This window comes from Pteronotus mesoamericanus, unplaced genomic scaffold (assembly GCF_021234165.1).
Source record: "Pteronotus mesoamericanus isolate MK-2021 breed Mesoamerican mustached bat unplaced genomic scaffold, CSHL_Meso_final contig_181, whole genome shotgun sequence".
Lineage (NCBI taxonomy): Eukaryota > Metazoa > Chordata > Mammalia > Chiroptera > Mormoopidae > Pteronotus > Pteronotus mesoamericanus.
The window spans coordinates 7,908,889-7,932,732 of NW_026555077.1; positions in this window are offsets into that span (position 1 = coordinate 7,908,889).

Consider the following 23,844-nt stretch of genomic DNA (forward strand, 5'->3'; position numbering starts at 1 on the left):
AGTTTCTCTAGAATTCTTACTCATTTACAATATACTTGATGTTTTCATAAGCTCCCTGAGACCCAGTAACCATATCTCAAACTAGGGGGAAAGCAGGATGGATTTCAGTTTCTTCCATTCATAGCTAGCTGGACATTTAACATTCCAGAATTAATCTCTTGTTTGGAAAAAAAGCTATATCCTCACAATCACCCCACTCCAACCTGGCTCTTAGATATCTTAAACAACCAAACCACAAATCGCGTGCCCCTATTCAAAACAGTGAATGACAACTATTTGTAATCCTACTTTCCCCCTTATCTTTGCCACTTCTAGGAAAGAAAAAAAATGTATAAGAGCCCCAAACATTAACAACTCTAGGCTTTTTATTTTCTTATGACATTTTGACTTGCTACCTAGGATTGCAAATTAGAACCAAGCTATACTTTAGGTTAGATACCTATATTTCAACAGGGGAAAATATTAAAAGACACATCCTGGGAATATCATGCAAAGCTAATCCAATTAAGAACATTTCCAACTTAGAAAAGGTTGGATTTTTAAAGATCTATAACTATAGTTATATTGAAAATAGTTGAAAAACTAACATTGTAATATGCTATAATTGAAAACATGATGTATGAAAAATGGATATTGTATATTTTTACATTAATGATGAAAATAAAGAAAATAATATTAACTATAAGACCATTTGACAGGCAATATAATAAGCACTTTATAATCACTCTGTTCAAATATGGGGCAGGTAGCATTGCCTCTTGCGTGCATTATTGTAGTGGCTTCCTAACTGGTCTATCTGCTACTTCCCTTGACCCTTAAAATCTGTTTCAGTAAGGCTGCCCAAAGATGCTTTAAAGGATAAATCATGACCCTCCTACCAGTCTGGATGAATGTTTAACTCCTTGGTTGATAGAGTTCCATGAAGTTTGATTTTTCTGGAAGTTCTGATTATTTATTGTTTTCAAATTGGCTGTTATCCTTTTCTTGATTGTGTGAGGAAGCAGGGTGGGGGTGGGGGAATAAATGGGAGAAAAAATTGGGACAACTGTAATAGCATAATCAATAAAATATACTTTAAAAAGAATAAATCATGTCATAATTGTTTTCCTGTTCAAAATTCTTTGATGGCTTTCAACTTCTCTTAGAGCAACATGTAAAGCCTTTACCATGTCCTAGTAGGTCCTGCACAAAGGCCCCAGGACCTCCCTGATATCATCTTCTCCCTTCATGCATCAGCTTCCATGTTGTTCCTGAAACCAGTCAGACAGGCTCCTTCTCCTCGGCCTTTTCACTGGCTATTTCCTCCACCTGGAACACTTCCCAGATTTTTGCATCACTGCTTACTTTTTCTTCTTCAGGTCTTTGCTCACATGTCATCTTCTCATTGACACATTTTCTAACCACACAATTTAAAATTGCAGTCCTCAACCCAACATTCTTCTTTTCTCAGGTTTCTTCCATAATAGCACTTATCACATTTTATACACGTTTACCCACTGATTTGTTTTCAGCCTCTACCCATTAAAATAGAATGTAAGCTCCATTGGAGGCTTTTCCTTTTTCTTTCTATTTTTTTTTTTTGGTCTGTTTTATTTACACTGCATTCCTACTCCTTTAGAATAGTCTCTAGTACATAAAATCCAATAGATGTTAGTTTTTAAAATAAATACATTAAATAGCAATAAGCTATCATTACCTATCAATTAAAATGAATAAAATCCAAAACACTGACATGAAAACACCAAATGTTGACAAAGATGTGAAGCAGCAAGAATTTTCACTTATTGTTTGTGAGAATGCAAATAGTATATTTGCTTTGGAAGACAGTGTAACAATTTTTTACAAAGCTAAACATAATCTTACAATATGATCTACCAATTGTGCTTTTACTCAATGCGTTGAAAACATGTCCACACAAAACCTATGCTTGAATGTTTATAGAAGCTCTAATCATGATCCCTAGAAACCAGAAGCAGCCAAACTACCCTTCAATAGGTGAATGAATAAACCAACTGCAATACATCCGTGCAAAGAGATATTATTCCATGATAAAAAGAAATGAGTTTTCAAATTACAAAAATTCACGGAGCAACCTTAAATATATGTTGCTAGTGAAAGAAGCAAGTCTGAAAAGGCTACATGCTGTATAACTCCAGCTATTTGACATTCTGGAAAAAGCAAAATTATGGAGGCAATAAATGATCAGTGGCTTTGGGATAGGCCAGGTGGGAAGAATAGGTGGAGGACAGGAAATTTTAGGACAATGACACTATTCTGTATGATACTGCATTGGTGAAGATATGACATGCATTTATCAAAACTCAGAGCTGCATAACACAAAAAGTAAACCCTCATGTACACTATAGGCTTTAGTTAATAATAATGTTTACAAAATGATAACAAATATAACAATAAGGGGTGTTGGGGATGAGGGTACCCTTTGTACTAATTTGGTAATAGACAAGTATATTTACTTTTCCAATCATGCCAAAATTATTCTGATGTACTTTCTGTTCTTATCGTCATTTTTAACATGGGGAGACTGACTCGCCAAAGATAGGTGACTTTTGTCCAAGTTTGTACAGCTAGATCTTTGGGGCTATAGGTGTGGGACCAAGAATGGACCATCCCCAAAAGCAGCACTCTCAACTTTACACTCTCCAAAGGCTTTAAATTTACAAAGGAAATACAATGGCAAAAGAAGAGCTATAATAAGACATGCAAGCCTAAGCATATTTCTCCTATATTTCCTACCACGTATGCACTGATGGCTCTTGCCTTGTGGTCAGAGCGTAGAGGCATCTGTATGCCATAGTTGTGCTGAAAAGAAAATTGCCATTCAAAAAGGAAGCCTGATAGTTTAAGGGTTTTGTTTGTTGTCCTTGTTTATTATCTTTGCTGTTGACTTTGGAAACAATTTGATCAATATTGACATACATAATTTTTGGTGATAAATATGAATCTTTTGTACATTACTGCATAGATCTCAATATAGTTGGACTCAGAGACACATCTTTTTTATTTCACTTTTTAATCCATTTGTGAGGCTACTATGTGTGTGCTATAGAAGGAAAATGTGTCGTCTAATTTTTGGAAAGGGTTTTTAAGTAAACTTGAGGTGGCACTGACATAAAACTGGAGGTATGGTGAGACAAGTCATCGAGTCTGAAAGAGCAAATTCCAGTGAAGTGATGAGGTAGCCACCAGGCACAGGATCAAGAGCTTTATGGTTTTCTTTATTAAGTAGTTTCTAGATATTCTCTTATAATGACAGTCTTTCTCAAAGTCTGGATCTTCAAAATGACCTTTTCCTACACTGCCTAAAATAAAAATCTAACTCCAATTCTGCCTGTAGCAAAAATAAAGGAACTCTAATATTCACCCTCTTTCCAGATTATACAGTCCATAATAGGATATCATAACTTTGTTCCAAGTATAATATCTGTCCAATTAACCCTGAATGTGTTTTAAGAAAACTGACAATAGAAAAGAAAGTTACATTGTTGTCAAAAAGTATGACTCACCAGGTATAATAGAACCCGGTAAAATAATGCCTATCAAAAGGTTAACATTTAGCACATTACACTAAGGAAACATATTGTAAGAAATATAAGAAAATAAATAAGTAGAAAAATAGTAAATAGTCATTACATTTGAAATACACAACCAAATGAACCTAAACGTGTACAAAATACATTAAACACTATAAAGCAATACACACATTTTTGTATTTAACATAGGAATATATTTCACCATATAGACATTATTCTTGCAAATACTTATTCAAGGAATAACAGATAAAATAAAATTATTTTTATTGCCCCTTTGTGGTGTCACAAGGTTATCCTATGAACAGGTTACTACTATATCCCCTTACTAAAAGTCAAAGCCTTTGAGGTACAGTGCTTGGTAAGAAATAGGAGGGAAAGTCTTTCACACTTATAGAAATGGAGAAAATTGCTAAAGAAAGGGAAAAAAGCCCCCTTGACAGATAAGCAATAGCTATGCTTACACAGTAATTTATGGTAATATCAGAAAGCTTTTGATAAAATTTCACACATATTGCAGGGCAGGACACTGGAGAAGATAAAGGACTCAAAGAGATAAGGGAAAATTAAACCATTTATAAGAGGGGGAAGTATTTTGTAAAGAAAAAAATTGGCAATTGGTTTTGATAGTCATAACAATTTATGCGTGTTAGACACTTGCTGTCTATAAAAGTGTCAGCCTCACATTTCCCCAATTGCTACAAAAAGTCTTTTTTGAGAACAATAAATATGAGAAGTTTACAGTATTATTGTAACACAACATCCAGTCATGTTCGTGAGCTAAATTTCTGTCATTTAAATAGTTCTGTCCTTTTAAACTCTTATCTTTATTTTATTTGGTAACAAATCAATTTTCCAATAAAATAATTTTGTCATTGCAGTATTATAATGAAAAAGCAATTTAAAATACATTTCTAATAAACACAAAAAGTACTTTCATATTAGATATACAGTAAATAAATGAATATACATTCACATGAGTTGCTACTTCTTTACTTGTTATCTGAAAAATAATAAGCCTTAATTGACATTTTTTTCATCAACCCCTAAAACACTTATTAAGGTCAAAGTTTGAATGTAATATATTTTCTATTCTACAGAAATTTATATTTTGAATATAAAGTACTATTAGAGGCTCTGATTTCACTTTCTATATTAAAAATATAAGTTGGCATCAATGAAGAGTTTTTAAATGAGTTTTTGAAATATTTTTCAATGACCGTTTTTAATAAAGTAGCTATGCCTTCCTCTGAACTTCATTGAATCTTTGGCTCCTTTTTACTTATTTGATTTTTCAACTCAGTTTCTGACCACAACCATTATGGACATCTTCAATTTAGGAAACATAAAAAGTTTTGTCATTCATTAGAAGCACATTATGAGAACTCTGTTACTTGTTTTTAAAGAACACTAACAGGAAATTTTGGAAGAAATGCCAGGCTTGTCTCTGTTCTCCCTAACAAATTTCTCCTGAGGCAAAGCTTTAATGAGGAATTCTGGAAATGTCTTAGACAATATGTGTCACTGACCGGAATGGCTGGCCCTTTCAAGCTGGCTGATGCTATTCAATAAAGATACTATCAGAATATGAAGTAACTGGTTTAAGTTTCTAAAGTATTTTGAGGAAATATTTTGTGAGAGTGGGAAGTGTGTTTTAATGCCATTCACATGTTTCCCTGAGAAGGAAAGCTGATCTGTAAGGATGTTGAAAGCATTACAGATTAATTTCACTGCAATTTGGGGGGCTGGGAGAGAGACTGGGAGAGCCGGGGATTTGGTAGGGGTTCAAGAACACAGAGGTGGACAATGTTGACCCATTGGAAAATCACTAAGTGCTGGAGCCAGCTCCAGAAGGCTCATGTTTTTAGCCTTTACAGCAATTGCAGCTCTCTTGAAAATTTACACTGTCATTTTATTTATAGCAGATGTCTCTTAAAGCAAACATTTTTACTTTATACTACACAAATCTTACGTAAAATTGCAAACATAACGTGGAGTTTGGGTCATGCTATAGAAATCTACAGTATTTTCTATAATGGATTATGAGCAAAGGGAAAAAACTGATACTGATCTAAGGCTGAAGGATAAAGGGTAATCAAAACAAGGCTTCTGCAGATGCTTTTATGAAACTTGTTTTAAAAGAAAAAGGCAAAGGTTGAAACTGTGGATTAAACCAACTAAATTAAATCATCTTGTATTCAAAATACATTCCTCACTTCAGAATGAAATGACCAGAAGCCAACATCAGCCATAGGAAAGGCATTCAGTTGCTTGGACAATTCCACTGTCTGGGCTGTACAAAAGGGAAAAAAAAAAGTAGTTTTGCTTGGATTTTTCTAGGTAAAACTTGTACTTCTTTCTGTGTTCATCCAATGAAAAAGACAATCTAAAAATGCACTTCATTTTTCTAGCTAGTTCTTCATTGTAGTTTTCTCATAACTCAATTCTAAATATAGTGAATTAAATGTGTTCTGTAGCTGCTCAACAATTGTTGAGCTATCTGATGAAGTATCATGTGAAATTCATCTCTTAAGATAAAAACAAAATTTGCAATTAAAGGAAAAAGTAAATTATGTCTAGAAAGCCATACCAAAAAATATAAATAGACAGGAAACAAGAGGTGTTATAATTTTCAAAAGTGAATGTTAGAAACTTTAATTCTCCAAATAATAGTTCATCCAGCTACAGATATATACTTCTGCATTTGTTTTCCTAAATAGCAGAATTTAAAAATACAGTATTGTTTAAATTTTAGAAATTGAAATCCATTTAAGTAAAAGCTATATTTCTGAGAATTTTCTGTTCATTATGCATGGTTTGTAACTACACATTTCAAAAAGGAAGTCATTAAAGCAATGTGGTGGTTGTGTTCTCACAGGCCTTAGTGAGAGTTTAACCAATACAATAGCATAATCTCTCTGGACTTTAAAAACGTAAGTCCATGAAAAGGACATGAGATTGACGGACTTTATAATCATATATTTTTTACTTATGTAATAAATGTATCATTTCAAGACCATTATTAAAAATCTCCCCACTGTATTACAATGTGGGGATTCCTATGCTATTTTACATTATTGTCTGCAGAAAACATTGATATTCTTAATAATCTGCTCTCAGTGTTTCAGTAGATTACTTAGTATTACAATTCTGTTCACAGAGAAGGGTTAAAATATCTCTAACCTTTACAAATGTATTATGAGGCACCATTGACATACCTTTATTGCAGATAAAATCTATGACAAATTTTCTGTATGACAGAAGAACATGATTTCATGTTAAATTCCGATGATAAAAACATATTTCTCTGTACTTCTCAATGTTTTGGATGAGTAACAATGGGCAATGCTTCCTCTTTCATTACATCAATAAAATCTACTTCATATTTATGGGTCTAAAGCCTCAGTAAATATTTTTTAAGCAGAACTGAAAAACAGTGCAAAAAGTGTTCAGAATTCAGCTCACTTCTCACAAAGTGATCAAAACAGACAAAACATTCACTGGTTAGATATAATGAGAAGCAGAAAGAGAAAGCCATAAAAGAGCCTAGACATTGAGTGTTGCCATGAAGGTGTATAAAAGCTCAAGCAAAAGTTTCTCACATACAAGTGTCAGGATAATGGTAGGTCCCTCTGACAGTCACTTAAAAGAAAGAATAAAGCCTATTATAGTAACTTTATGGAGTTATAAAAACACTTCACTTTTCATGGAACCACAGACTTATAAAATATTTCTGACATTCCATCAAAAAAATTGGTATTATGACATTGTCATAATACACAATCATACAGTCAAGGAATGATTGGAAGTAAATCCATAATAGCAGATTCAAAAAATTAAATTTCACATTGCATTCCAGACATGTTTTTTTGCCATTCTTCCCTTAAGATAAATGATCAAGATAGATAGTAAAGTACATTGTTTCACCTGATTTTTTTTGCAGACAACCTCTTGGAAAAGATGAGAAATCTGGTTGATCCATATTTTCTCGCAGGTTTTGGATTGTGAAGTGCCTCAGCTCACCCTGTATGAGGACCCAAAGTATCAAATATCATGCTGAACACTTCTCCAAATTTACCTGCTCAGGAGAACGTGTCCCTTAAAATTGTTAGAGACTTTTAGATTCTTGAGGATTTGCTGGACGTAAATCTTCATCCATTGCCTTCTCTACCTGTCATTAGAGGCTGTCCTAGACTACTTAGGGAATAGGCCTTTAACCATAGGATTACTTGAAATTCTACGCAAGCTTAACATATGGAGTAGCCAACATTTACATAAATATGCCTCTCTACCCCTCCCAAAAAAGGATCGTGTGGCTTTACTTTTATTTAAACTATTTATTCTTTTAATTTATTCTTTAAAAAATCCTCACCCATTGCCTAAGCCTTTAGGCATATGCACATAATAAAAAAAAATTGCTGAACATAAATAATGTGCTTTAACTGTGCCTATTATGGTTCTCAAAAAAGTCCATCAAAATGACTTATAGTCAGAAATCTCAATTGAAAATCTATTAGTAAAATAATTCTATTAAATTGTGTGATATTACTAACATCAATTAATTACATTTATATCCATTTCTATAGTGTAATGACTTTTTAATATTAATTTGGATTTTAATTTAGGAAGAGAATTTGTAAGTCTGTCTCAAGTTTTAGCATTTAATGGTTTTTCCACATTTAGGCCATGTCCATACATTGAGACTTTTTCCATTTTTTAGTTAAAACATTGATAATTTCTAACTTCATCTTATAAGAATTTTTTTCTAAGTAGACCAACTTAATTGGTTTTGTAGAGGAAAAAAACCTCAGTAAAATAGACAAACTAAAAGTTAATACAGAATAATGTTTCATTTTGTACATGTACTGTTCATTTCTGGCCATATGACCAGTAAATTATTTTCACATATATTGGAATTGAAGTTTCCTATTGCAAAAGATAGAGAAATCCAATAATCTGTTTTTAAAATAGAGTATGCCTTTCCTGACATTAGTTGATAAAGCCAACTACAATGTCTTACTGAATCAGCACTAAACTGATTCTTTCACATAGTCAACAAGCTTTACAGCTGGTCACTTCAACTAGGAAAGCAAACTAGTAGATTACCTGGGTCTGAATCTCAGCTGCTTTCTATAGAAGCCACATACCTCTCTGTGGTTCTTGTTTCTTCATTTATAAGACAAAGGTTGACAATGAAATGAGGCAATGGATGTAAAGTGCTTAGAACAGAAGTCTCAATCAAGTAATCTATAAATGTTGGCTATAATTCTAATTCTTATTATCACTCAACCTAATATATTTGATAGGCCAAAAAAGTCCATTTAGTTGTTCCATAAAATAAAAGACACATGTTTCATTTTCACCAATAACTTTATTGATTTGGATATTTTGAGTAGGTCAGCTATCTTCCACTATTGGCTTCTTATGGGCAGAGGCCAGGGGTGCAGCTAAACATTTTCCATTACAGAAGACAGCCCCACAGGAAAGAATTATTTGGCCAAAATGTCAAAAGTACAAAGAAACTTTGCAAGCCACTTTTGACATATTCCATCAGTCACATTACCTTCTCCGTACAGTGCTCAAATCTTTTTTTGCATTTCAGTTGCTTTTTACCTTTCTTGAAATAATAAAAAATAATACACCAAAAATGTTGCCTTATCTTTTTTCCATCTTCAATATTAAAATGACTGCACAAAAATTCACTGATTTTCACAATTTTTTTAAAAAGTGCATTCTGATATGACAGCTGTAACAATAAGATCTAACCAAATTGTTTTGAATGAAGTTAAAGACAATTAAGCACTACTAGAACCATCATACGGAGAAAAACTAAATGATTTTTTTTGGCCAACACAAAAGCTATTCAAGCTTTTCCCTTTTAATATTTTAAACTCCTTCCCTGAAATGATCTCCTCCATCTGTCTTATCTTTGTAAGTTTAATAATTTCTTCATGGATAAGCTGAGCACCAGTCCAAGGTGATCTCTTTCTTCTTGGAACACGTATTGCATCTTTTTTTTTTAATTTAATTTTTAGAAAGAGAGGACGGAGGGAGAAAGAGTGGGAGAGAAGCATCCATATGAGAGAAAAACATCAATCGGTTGCCTGTTGTATGCGCCCTGACCAGGGACCAAAACTGCAACCCAGGCTTGTGGCCTGACCAGGAATGGAACAGGCAACCCTTCGTTTTATGAATGGCACCAAAACAACAGAGCCACACTGGTCAAGGCTCATGTTGACTCTATCTCAAATTGCAGTGGACGATGTGTTTATACCTTACATCTTCAAGAAAATAAAAGGTAAGTACAAGTTCCTTGACAAAGGAAGAAGGAAACACTTTCTGTATTTCTTGTGCCCAGATTTGACAAGTAATACATGCTTTACAAATATATCACAATTAGCTACCCAGAATCAAAAAAATTAACTAGTCTCTATTGAGGACATCTTTATTTTTCTGGTCAAGTTAGACAACTATAGTTTTTCAGCAGTTGTCTAGTTTGTTTTTGTTTTGTTTTTGCTTAAAAAAATAACTTATGTTCCTTTAACAGTGACTCCATATCTGCCTTTAGATTATAAAACAAATTTTTATACACTAAATACTTTGGATTGAGTCCAACAAAGTCAAGGGTTGTACAGTTTCCAAAACAGGTTATATGTCTTGATAATGCAGAGTTCCCAAAACAGATAATATGTCTTCATTTTGCATTGCAGAATATAAATATAAATTCTTGGATATGTCTGTCAGGCTCCTTCAATTCTCTGAAGACAAAAGAAATATGTCCACTATGAATGGCACAGGTAAGGGTTACAACTTACAGGTCACAGTGTTTATGCACATGCAATTCCCATTGTCAACAATGGGAGTTTCAAAAATTTAAGATTTATACTTGTATGTGGATTTCATTTGACCCCTTAGAAGTGGCTTAAATGAAGAGGGAATAGTTAAATGATTAGATGTTCACAAGGTGATTTTTTTAAAAATGTAATTGTCTCCTAGTAATAAAAATATCTGCTTATATATTAAAATGAAACCCCCCAAAATCTGATTTTATGGCTTGTTTCGTTACTTTGCTGAGAACATAGTTCATATAGTTATCATTACTTCTTTCTCATCATAAACCAGATTTCTTTCATTCCTTCTCTGTGTCATAAAAGATTCAGTAAATTCGGATCTGCATTTCAAATTCAGCTCTTTTTCTTAGGACATCACATTCAATGACAATTACATTATTAACCTCTTTAGCACTATCAGTGGGAAGCCAAACTCAAGTTCATTCTGACTGAAGCCCAAAGATGGACGGTCATCCAATACTCCTCTTTTTCAGTAATAGTGATTTTTTTAGGGGGTGAATTCTTCATTTTATTTTAATTAATCAATATGTGTTTATTTAAGCCATTTGCTTTTGTTAGATATTTCATACTATTTGTCTCCTTCATTCATTAAGAAAACTTTATCTTGTTACTTTTGCTATAGAAAAAGGATATTTTCCAGGGTTATTGACACAGCAATATTTCTGTTGTTACTTTTTCTTGTAGAAATATTAATTGAGGAAATTATTTCCATAGAAATTTGGGATGATATTCTTCTACTTTGTTTTTGTTATTTTTTAAAAAACTGAAATAAAAAAATTAAGTACTCATACACAAGTATATATGTCAGTGCATGTGTGTGTACAAATGACATATACAAATATTTGGACATATAGTGCCATGGATAAATATAAAACTAGCTCTTAAATAAATGCTCTGTGAATTAATCATTGCTATATAATTTTTGCTGTATATTCTCTACAAATTTTACTGTAGAGAATACAGGACTTTCAAAAGACTTGTCACAATTACATGCAATTATATCCTATATAGTTTATTTCTATTTTCAAAGACTTGTCACAGTTATAACACATTATATTACAGAAATTATACACAGTTACAAAAATTATATTTCCAATAATAAATGTTGCTGACTCTGTGAGGAAATAAACATAAATATACAAAGAAGTCATTATAACAATTTAGTATTGATTAATAAAGGGACTATAAAATATTGTGAGATACACATATGGCCAAGAAATTGAAACTAAAAAGAGAAATTTTTATTTTTTTCTATTTTTTGTTTTTTTCTATTTATTTTTTAAACCATTTTTATTCTTTTACAGTTTGTCTTAATTTTTCCCCCTTTGCCCTCTGCCGCCCATGCTACCCCCTAACCCCACTCCCACAGTCAATTCCCACACTGTTGTCCATGTCTGTGGGTCATTCACACATGTTCCTTGTCTAGTCCCTTCCCCTTCTTTCCACCATTGTCTTGCTTCCCCATCCACTCTGGTTACTTTCAGTCTGCTCCATGTTTCCTTGCCTGTGGTTTATTTTGTTCATTAGTTTATTTTGTTGAAGAGATTCCACTTATAAGTGAGATCATATGGCATTTGACTTAGCATAATATTCTCCAGTTCCATCCATGTTGTCACAAAAGGTAGGAGTTCCTTCTTTCTGCTTTTTTGTTTTAAATGCAGATTTATTTTATTTATTTATTTTTTAAATGTCAAAATCCATTATAAAATATTAAAAATTAAATCCATTAAAAAGTCTAAGCAATTAAAACAACACCAGCACAGAAATAAACAAGTAGATCAATGAAGTAAAATGAGCATTCTAGAAACAAATGTACATGTCTGCCTAACAATGTAATATATGATTAAATTGACATTTCAAATCAATGGGGGAAATAAGGCTTATTCAACAAATAAAGTGCATGGACCACTATTACTTGAAATAAAACTAACATAGAGCCCTATTTCACACATTATACCAAAAATATTCAGGTGAGTTAAAAATCAATATGTAAAATCTAAGGAGTTTTAGGAGAAAATACAAACTAATATTTTTCTTATCCTGAAATAAAACATTCACACCCAGTAGCTATAGAGTAAAATATTGACAATATGATTATATTAAACATTTAAGACTGTACAGTAATATACATACAGAAAAAGTTAAAGGGCAAGTGATAGAATAGGAAAGTATTTGCAACACATCTGAAAGTATTAAAAATGTTGTTAATATCAAGTATTGGTGACTGTGAAAGGAACTGGGTATTCATAGACTCTTTTTCTTCATCTTCTTAAAGCAGACCCTTTAGCATGTCTTTTAGTGCTGGTTTGGTGGAGATGTATTCTTTTAGCCTTTTGTCTGGGAAACTCCTTATTTTGCCTTCCATTTCAATTGAGAGCCTTGCTGGGTAGAGCAGTCTTGGTTGCAGCTCTTTGCTTTTCATGACCTGGAATATTTCCTGCCACTCCCTTCTGGCTTGCCGTGTTTCTCTTGAGAAGTCAGCTGCTAGCCGTAGTGGGGCTCCCTTATATGTTACTACCTCTTTCTCCCTTGCTGCCTTTAGGATTCTGTCTTTGACATTTGCCATTTTAATGATGATGTGTCTTGGAGTGGGCCTCATTGGGTTCCTCTTGAATGGGACCCTTTGTGCTTCCTAAACTTGTGTGACTTTTTCTCTCCTCCCATTAGGGAAGTTTTCCATCATTACTTTTTCAAACAGGTTCTGTATCCCTTGCTCCTCCTCTTCTCTTTCTGGTATCCCTATTATACAGATTTTATTACATTTCAGTTTGTCCTGCAATTCCCTAAATGCCTCTTCATTCTTTTTCAGTCTTTTTTCATTTTTTTCCTCTTTCTGGGAGCTTTTTTCTACCTTATTATCCAGCTCACTGATTCGATCATCTGCTTCATCTAGCCTGTTTTTGATTCCTTCTACTGTGTTCTTCAATTCAGAAATTGTATTCTTCATTTCCTCTTGTCTCTTATTAGTAGTTTCTATGTCCTTTTTCATGCTGATATAGTTTGCAAAAAGTTCCTCATAGCTTCCCTGTAGTTTTTTGTAATTCTTCTGAGTTCACTGAGCTTACTGAGCTTCCTTAGAACGATTGTTTTGAACTCAATATCTGATAGTTTACTTGCCTCTGTTTCATTTAGTTCTTTGTGGAGATTCCTCCTTTCCCTTTGACTGGGGGGTGTTTTTTGTCTTCCCATTATTTGTGAGACTCTTCTTTTTCGCTTCTGCTTCTTAAATTGATCTGTCTTGATTTCCTGACTTTGTGCTGTGAACTTCTGTGGTAAGAGACTGCTCTTTTTTCTTCCTGGATCTGCCTCTGATAATGTCAGATGTTGATCCTGCCTGAATTTAGGCAGTCTGTTAGAGACTTCCAGGAATCAACTGCCTGTGGCTGTCTCCTTCAGTTGTTAGTCTAGTCACTCTGCACTCAACAGGCCAGCTTAGACACCACAGGGTGGGGTGGAGTCCCTTCTGGAGGTGGGGTTATCAGGTCCCCTCATGCTGTTGCTGCTCAGAGGAGTCGTTTACCTGAGCAAAATGGCTGCTGATGTATGGGGGATGAGTCAGCACCAATATCCCACCAGCTACTTTCTCAGTTCTCTCCCCAAAGCCTCCTTCCCCAGTCTCTCCTCAGGCATCTCTAGACTACTCTGCACACCCCCCTTTGCCTGAGACCAGGGTAATGGCTACAAATAAAAATTTATGCATTGACCCTTTAAAAGGCTCTTTGCATCTCCAGCCACCTATCTCTGGCAAAGATAGACACTTTTCACAGCTGGTTGTTACCTGTGCACTTTTTGGGCTCTGTTGCTGTAGGCTGGAGATCCTTGCTTATGGCTCAGACTCTGCTCATCTCAGGGGGATCCAACTGGCCATTTCAATATCCTTCTGGTGCTGCCACCTGTGGGCGCCCTGCCCACCTTTTCAAGTCTCTACTGCACTCCTTAACAGTTAGGTTGTGCTGAAGGTGATTCTTCTGTCTGTCCAAGATTGTAAGGCTCCTCTCTCACTATTGTTCAGTTTCAGTTGTTTGTTCCAGGTGATTTCTCCACAATTTATTTGTAATTCCAGATTGGTCCTGGGGGGAGGCCAGTGTGACTTCCATTCACTCTTCCACCATCTTGATTTCTCAACAAGAAATTTTTAAGGGAAGTAATATAGATTTTCAAAATATTATGTTATATGTAAGTGAAATTTATGTGTAGAGTGGAGATTTTAATGTATGAAATTTTCTAATTTCTAGTTTATCAAATTATTTGAAATCATGTTTTATTTAAATCACAAATTTAAGATGTTTGTGTTACTATTTTTAAATTTTAAATTTTCAACAAATTAGATATTTGCATTAAAATTTTATCTTAAAAAGCATAAAGATACAGTTCAGTTGAGAAGTACAATCAGATCACAAAAACAAAAAATATAATGTCATTTATGTATTTTTAAATCCATATATCTGTTTTGATTGCTTGAACCTTCTAGTTACCCCAAACAGCTATTATATACACATATTGTATTAGGGATGAAATGATATTCAATAAACACTTGTTAAATTAGATTTTTCCATGACCAAGGTGGCTCAGGTTCTTGGGCATCATCCCACAAAGCAAAAGGTTGCCAATTCGATTCCTCGTCAGGGCACATGCATAGGTTGTGGGTTCAGTCTCCAGTTGGGGCATGTGCAAGAGTCAAAATGGGTGTTTCTCTATCACATCAATGTCTCTCTTTCTCTCTTTTTTCATCCCATCCTCTCTCTCTAAAAAATAATTTTAAAATAAATAAAATTTTAAAAAATAAAGAGCAGATTTTTTCTAAAAAATTAAATTAAAAGGGGAAAAGTCAATAAACTATTAAATTTTATGACCAAGAAATTCCATTATTAGAACAGAATAACCTAGTTAAATTAGCCTGAAGAATTATTTGATTTGATCATCATTTTCATTCCTTATACTGGTGTATGTATGTTTGGGTAGACACAAGTTCAGAATACTATAGGAGCAGTGGAATAAGGAAATCCAATATTAAAAAAAGAGAGAAAAAGAGAGAAAGAGCTCATGAACACAAACAGAAGTGTGGTGATTGTGGGGGCCAGGGTGGGGGTGTGGAGTGAAAGAGGGTATAAGGGAGATAAACCGTAATGGAAAAAAATACAACAAAAAATAATATTTAAAAAACCTACAATGCAAGAGGAAATTTTCCAGGTAAATTTAGTGTAAAAGGTCTGCTCAAGTTAAGAACTGTGTAAATACTTAGGAAATAGGAAAAAAGAAAATTTTAAAAATTGATTACAAAAATATTTGTCAGAAAAGTATGTTAATGTAATAAATAGTAACTTTTCTTAATAAAGTATTCTTTTATCCACCCTCGTTATATCTAAATCTTTCATTTTTCACATTTAATAAGAGAAATAAACAATAAATGTTTCAGTTACTATTTTGATATACTCCTGAACAATAAAATGTAATTTTTTGTTAAAACTGAACTCTAAGAATTGTCTGTATTATTATATATACATATGTATCTATTGAAAATGTGAAATACAGAAAGAAAATGAACCTCTGTGATGCATTGAAACTAACATTTTAATTTTTTTAGAATCAGTCTCATTGTAGAAAAATATCAGCAATGAACTGACAGTGTCTAAATAATTCTCTAGGTTTAATAGCACCCACAAAACTGTGTCTACTCAAACCAAAATAACTAAGTGAAAAAATATATTATTATTATTACATAAATGATAGCCACTAGCCATTTATCCAGAGATTAAGAAACAATTTGATATCTTTCTATTAAACAAATATTCAAATATTTGGTGTCTTGTTAACCAAACAACTGAATGACTTGACTGAATTTTCTAGCAGAATGTTTGGACATTATGTAGACAAAAATCAATGAATTACTGTATTTTTAAGAGACTTGAGGTAGATCTATAAACACTCACACAGTAGTGTTCCAAGATATGGCAACAAGTAAAAACAGCAAGCTATAAAAATCATATGGTTTCATTTTGTTAGACGTAAAGAAAAAAAATCTAACAGATATACACTAAAGTGTAAACACTGCTTATTTCTGGGGTTGGCATTTTGGAGCATGTTCCCTGTCTACCTTATGTATTTCTGTATTATTTGATCACATATTAAAAGTAAAGTAAAAGTAGTTAAAAAATAAATTTAAAAACACAAAAGGCTTGAATAAGTTCCAGGAAGTTTCTTACGTGCGTAAAGATAATGAAGTTGTATATGACTTTGTTACTATATTTGCCTTGAAGAAATTTAAGTCTTGGAAAAATTAATTTTTTTTTCTGATTTCAGGAGGGAAAGTATAAATATATTCTTGTTCAAAATTTCCTCCTTTCCTTTAATGTATATAGCCACGGAAAGAGACCAGAAAAATGTCTCCTAGTGGAAAAAGGGACCAATGGGAGGACACAGTTGGCAAGCAATAGAAGTGATGGTTGACAGGGCAGAAACAGAAAAGACCCCAGGGGCAAAAAATGTGGGGAAGCAGCTACTCATGGATTAAGGAGTATGTGGAGATTATGCAAACTTGGAGAAGACAGAACTATATTGAAACCAGACGACATCTAGTTCCCATATCTAACATCCACACATTCACTTAATTCTGGTATCCTAGAATGTGAGTATTCTAGACACAGCTTTTACCATGCTGCATTGAATAAGTTCAAAGGTAAAGCAGAGTATGAGTTTCACTAACTGAATTAATCAGAGAGCTTTTGCCTAAATAACTACTATTATATGTTTAAGAAAACATCATTTCAGATGCATATTCTTATGTAGAGGGAAAATAAAGAAATAAAGGTTTGGTTAAGATGCCACAGAATTAAAAACTACCTTAATGCAACTCTAGCTATTTTCTTTGTAATCTTTCTGCACATGTTGATATAGACAGAAAAATAAGTAGCTAGAGGAAGAGAAACCCATCAGTTGTGTCTTTAAGAGGATTTGTGAAATTAGACTCAGAAATAGATTTGTACAGACAGGCTGTCTTGGTAATTTCCTTTTTTCCAAGGAAAGGTGTTGAAATTGCATATGTCACTATCCACATCATCTGTTTCACTGTAGAAAAATCTGAGCAATATATACCATCTTTTAAAAACCAGAGCTTCTGCCAATCTTTCGACCATTAACTAACCACCAAACTCTCTTTCAAAATACTGCCATTTATTTGTGCTTACCAAAGTCTATTATTTATCTCATTGGCAAGACCTTTACTTATATAGAAATACAAAGAAAAACAATGAAATGAAATATATGATATACGCTATCTATAACCCTCGGCAACTTTCTTTAAATAATTTAAGCCTTTCCCTCATTGTCTTAAATTCATATTTTTTGTACTAAAGACACCAAAGGAAATTAGTAGACAACTGAATGCCTTAAATAACCTAGGAACCAGAAAATATGTGGGATCCTATTCCAGAAATTTCCACAAAAAAATTTTGAGAAGTGTGGTTTATTACACTGCTCAAAAGTATTAAAATAAATAAATTAGTTATAAAAATAATAATAATAATGGACATATTGAACTGATTTCAGTATAACAGTTTCAAATGTTTTCAGCCAAGGACTTCTATAACATTTAACTAAATTTCATAGACTTTGCTTTCTGTTTTACTTGCCTTTCATACCCTGAGGCCAATGCTTAAAATAACTCCAGACTCAGGTTCCCTATATCATCCTCATTTGTGTTCCCCAAAACATTTCTTCTCTCCCTCATTCTGCCTACATCCCTATCAAAGGAACTATCCATGTCGTTTTTATTTGCACTACATTCTCACTATGCTATTCCTGAAATCTATTCTCTAAGACCATGTTCCATGTGAAAGTGTTATAATTAGATCCTTCTGGTTCATTTGGTAATAAACCCATCTGGATTTGATCCAAAATGTACTAGTTTTATACCAAATCTGACCTATTTATGGCTAGAATTACGCTGACTACTCCATGTTCTTTCTTATTTAAATTGGGAGCAGTCATCCAAGGATTTTAAGCCATAAACTATGAAAATTAAGCTTACATAAAGATAATTTAGTTAAAGAACACATTATAAGGTGTGACTTTTCTAGAGGAAAGCCAGGGACCTAGACAAATAACTTGGTTTGGGGTCTACTGCTAATTAGAATAATGGCTCCCAAACTATTTTGACTTGCACCCATTTCAACATGGCAAATGTCCTTGAAACTCACCGTGCCTGTCCTTAATTTTCATTAGGAATATCACTGCAGGATAGCAATGAAATGTCCCTCACTGTACAACAGATTTGGGGAAGGAGGTTAGGATTTGGTAATATGAATGATTTATGTATGATTCACAATACCTATCTTAGAGTCAAATAATTAGAAGATTAGAGAACATAAAATTAGTGGTAAAAGTATGCCTTCCTACTACTATAAAGTTAAATAAACAACACACAGCAAAGTGGATCATGATGAAACCAAGCTAGAAGGAACTTATAAAAAAAAGCCAAACAAAATATGGAAAATCATCACCCATATAAGACAGGTTTCACAACATTCGTACAAGCAGCCTTCCTGCGAATGGTGGAGGTGCCACTCATCTCAAGAAGCTTCTAAGAAGCCCCGTGTGGTAGCCAGAGCACTTAGTGGAGAAAGAAAAAACTCCAACAAATTTCAAATTATACAAATTTTTATTTATAAGCATTAAATCGTGGTAACCCTGAGTAAATAGCATAACATTTTAGTGTTAAGTAGACTTTAATTGTAAATGAAGATGAAATGCTATGGAATCACTTGCCATTGCTCCAAAAGAACAAAAAAAAAAAGAAAAAAGAAAAGAAAAGAAAGAAAGGAAAAGTGAATATCGCTGCAGCAGTTCATAGACCATCAGTGGACCAAAGACTCTAATTTAAAAAAAAAAAAAAAAAACTGCTTGAGTCCCAATCTCATAAAAAAAATAGATGCATATTTGATATGTTAACCTAAAAATTTGCCAGTAACCATATTGTGGATCATTTGGATGATGACTCTGTAACCAAATACTATAACTTGCTTTTAGCTCCCAAATACACATTTGTGTTCAGGATATTACTGGATCAAATTGCACCTGTTTAATTGTCTAAGGTTAGTGAGAAATGTACTTCATAGATACATGAGAGGGTACTTGCTGAGTAAAAGTTACCCAATGTGATCTGAAATCCTAATAAATATTTCCCTATCATTTGAATACAGAAAATGGTGAGAGAATCAAGTCATAATAACTGACAATAGAGCACTGGCATTCCCAAATCAGAAAAGCCTGATTGTCATTTAAGTTGTGAGCAGCAATTTAATTTCCACACAAACTTCATCTGTCCATTAAATTAATGATCTTAAATTTTATTAGTTTTGTAGTTTTTATTGACTTGAATGGTAAAATGGTTTTTCTTATACATAGTTACATAAAGCTGATAAGCACACAGTTTATACCAATTTTTAGGTTTAAATGTATTTAAATAATACTATAATAAGAATAATTAAGTCAAAGTTTAGGGTTATTAAGAATCATTGCTCTCAAAATGGGCTATACAATAGTGCCCTAGGTTGTGGTACAGAGAAACAGTTCTTTGGCCTTGTTACAGTTTATTACAGCGAATCTTCAAAAGAACAAAACCATAAAATGAATGGAGCATGCTGAACCTAGAAAGAAAATGGGTGCAGAGATTAGGAAACGTTTCTGTAATCAGCTGTAAGGATTATCGTAGAGAACTGTTGAACAAGAAGCTTCATCAGGCTTTTTGAAGATTTCTGGAAACCCAGGCAACTGGCACCTCCTAGTTCTTCTAAAGAGTTCCATAAGAGCTCCAAAACATCTTTCTCAAACTTCCAGAAATCGTGTGTGTTGCCAATTCTCACTTGTCCTCACATCAGGTCAAATTCCAAGCCCTATTTACTTCCAAACCCTTGCATCAGAACTCTCCCCATCATTTCCATTACTACCATTGCCAAAAACAATGATTTCTCCTCTAAGAAACTGGAAGTAATTCCTTCAACATTTCTTCCATGTGAACATCTCTCTCATTTCAATGCATTTTATACACTCTTCAATATTCCCACTGAAAAGTTCAGATCAATTTAGTTGCCTGCTCCAAAGAGTATGAATGTTCACATTGCCCATTAAATTCAGCATTCAAGGCAATAGGCCCAGCATTCAGTCTTTTATGATCTGGCTTCAGTCTCTCTTCCCAAGTATATTTCCCAATAATCTTCAAACAATGCAGGTTTGAACTGTACAGTCACTTGCTTCTGATTTTTTTTTTTTTTTTTCAATATAGCCTGCCCATCGTATTTGAGGACTTGGAATCCCCGGATTCAACCAACTTCAAATTCAAAACAGTATTTTTGCATTCCCAGCAGCACTTTCGCAACGCGGAGTCCCAACTGCTAATGGAAAATACTGTTGTCAATCCACAGCTAGTTGAATCCTGGGATGCGACCAGCGAACTGTAAAGATCTTACAGAGTCGAGAGTTATATGTGAATTTCCTACTGCACCGGAGTCAGCACTCCTAACTCCGTGTTGTTCTTTAACAGTAAGTTACTAAGTGTTCATACCTATCACTTTCCCACCTCCATGGATTTATGCGAACTATTTACTTTAAGGAAATATTCGCTCTTCCGACTCTGAGACTCTGAAATGAATACACAGGTGCTTAATTGGAGAGTGCTCTCTGGATTGATGCCTGTAAAAGGGCAAGTGAAACGGGGCTGTTTGGGCAGAGGCTAAATTGCAATGGTGAGCTTGGCTGATCTGAGAACTCAGAAGCTAGGAAGGCCTCTCAGAGATATCCCCAGTCTAGGGAGAGGAGCCAAGCAAGCCTTTGAATCTCTGTACTGACCAGTCATTGGATGTAGGTTGTCTGGGAAACAGGACATAGACTTTGGGCAGCTTTCTTCAACTGGTGTGGGAAGAGAGAGGGGATATAGCTGGCTGTGAACAGTCAACAGCCAAAATCAGGCAGATCCCAAAAGCAGACCTGCACAGCACAGTCACTTATGTGACTCCTTGTGCAACTCAGACCTACTTGCTTTGTAGAGCAGGTTCACCCTTCCTGTAAAAAAGTTCCAGAATTCTGACTTTTCTCTTTTCTCGGGGTGACACAGAAGAGACAGGTAAGTGGGACAAAGTAGAACCCAAGACTATGTCTTATATTCATTGTCCTTCCTAGTCTACCATCTCTGCTGGTTTAAGTACAATAGTTTACCATGCAGGGTGACCTAGATCCTAACTCCTAACTTCTAGCTTCTCAGACCATAGCTGCTCCACTTTTTCCTCTTACCGTAAAATTGTGTAGGGGAATACCAGAAAAAGCCCCAGTGGATCACCTGGGTTTCTATCCTCTTCTTCTTTGCCCCTGTTGTATAATAGCAGCCTTACCTCCTCCTGATGATAAGGATCAAGTAATTAACCTACAAAGGTCACTATAGCTCTCTGTGCCTATCAATCTCTTGGCAAAAAGAATCTGACGTGACTTGGTAGAAACATGGCGTTAGAAGGGTACTAGATTCACTGAGATGATCAATTCATAAGTTACATAAATGTCAAATCACGAGGTTATAGACCTCAAACTAATGTCATGTTGTACACCAACTGTAATTTTAAACATCAAAAGAAGGAAAATATTAATGAAACTCATGATCTATGCCTTGCGATGAGTGCTCCCACTTGAAGAACAAGCATTTCTAGACATACAGAGTCTTGAGTGCCCGATCTGGGAAGCATGAACTTTCCAAGTAGGCTGATGATAAAGATGAAAAGTGAGACCCCTTATATATCCACCCCTTGATTCCCAGACTTATGTTGTCTACCTGTTGGGGATGGAGCACCCTATAATATCGGGTATTTAATTAATTATTGCATCCCATGGGGTGGTACCAGTAACATCAGCAATGAGCAATGCTGTCTATTTGGTTGTTTAGTGACTTTTTCATAGTAGATGCTCCCTGGTGAAAATTAGTATGTAATGCAAAGATCACCACACTCAATTCACGTGCTTCTTCTATAGACCTCTTTATTTGGACTATTATTTTCTTCCTCTTTTCCAGCCACTTACCCATTTGATGAGTAAGCTGAGCCATTTGATACTGTCCACAAGCCCATGTATATTCTTAGCTATACTATTAATACTTTTCTTCCATCATAAAGTGCTTAACTAGGTACAGTGACCAAAACTATACTTAATGGGAGAATTTCCTCTTAACACACTCTGTTGGGACCATCCCTGAGTAGAACTCTAGTGCACTTGTACCCACATTTCAAGCCAGTCCAACTGTGAAACACTTTCAGTCGCTTTTCTCTTCCATCACCTGGTTATAAGGGACACTCCCTCATGTGGCCATAGCTATGAACTCAGGAAAAGGTGACATTATAACTGTGATAGGAAACATGAGGCCCTGGGCATCCTGTTCAAGACTTATACCCCATGTTTCTCCTCATACCCCATCCCAGATGAATCTCTTCCATCTTATACTGGTCTGTGACTGGGCCTGCCCAATGTTATGACTCTGGGCCAGCCAGAACTCAGCTCACAGTGGGTATCTCTGGCCCCATGAACACTTGATGTTTCCTGGTCAGATTCCACATGTCTACCAGAACTCAGTAGCACACAAGCAGCTATTTGAATAATGTATCACTCAGTGCTGCAGAGGGCATGACTGGCTCCAGATTACTGCATGTCTATATTGTAATTCTGTTTTGGAGTTTTACCTACCACAGATACCTATAACACCAGAGAACAGCCAGATTGTATAGCTCAAGTTGCTGGGCTGTTTGAATTGCCACCTGCATTGCACAGAGCATATTCCTTAAAAGGTGGCAGCCTTATATGTCACTGAGTAAATGTGTAGGAGCAGTAGTCCTAAATGTGGAATATGCTGCCTCCAGAGCCTGAAGAAGCATACCAAGTACCATACATAATCCTTAGTGGTAAGAATATAAGATGTAATCATTTGTGTTTAGTTGGAAAGTGATGCCCTAGCACGCACTGTTCCCCTAAAAATTTCTCCAGTGAATCAGTTCCCTGACTCTGTAGAATTTATCTCCAGTCTTCAGAGAATACATATTTACTAAGGCCTTCAATGTACTTACCACTTTTTGCTCATTTGGTCTGATTAACATAAATTCACCAATATAGTAGTCCAGTGAGATATTGTGTGGCATGTATTGATGGTCTAGATCCCTTCTGATTGCATTTTTATAAAGAGCACAAGATATGGAACAAGGTAGTAAATAAATGCTTGTGTTTACCTTATGAGAATTCAATTTGCTTCTGGTCCTCATCCTTGATGGAGATGGAAAAGAGTACATACTCCAATTCACTGGTAATATACCATGTGCTTGAGACCATATTAATCCTTCTAGCAAAGACAGCACATTTGGCATAACAGCTTCAATTGGTGTTACTACTTGGTTAAATCTGACGATGTCTGTTGTCATCTTCTA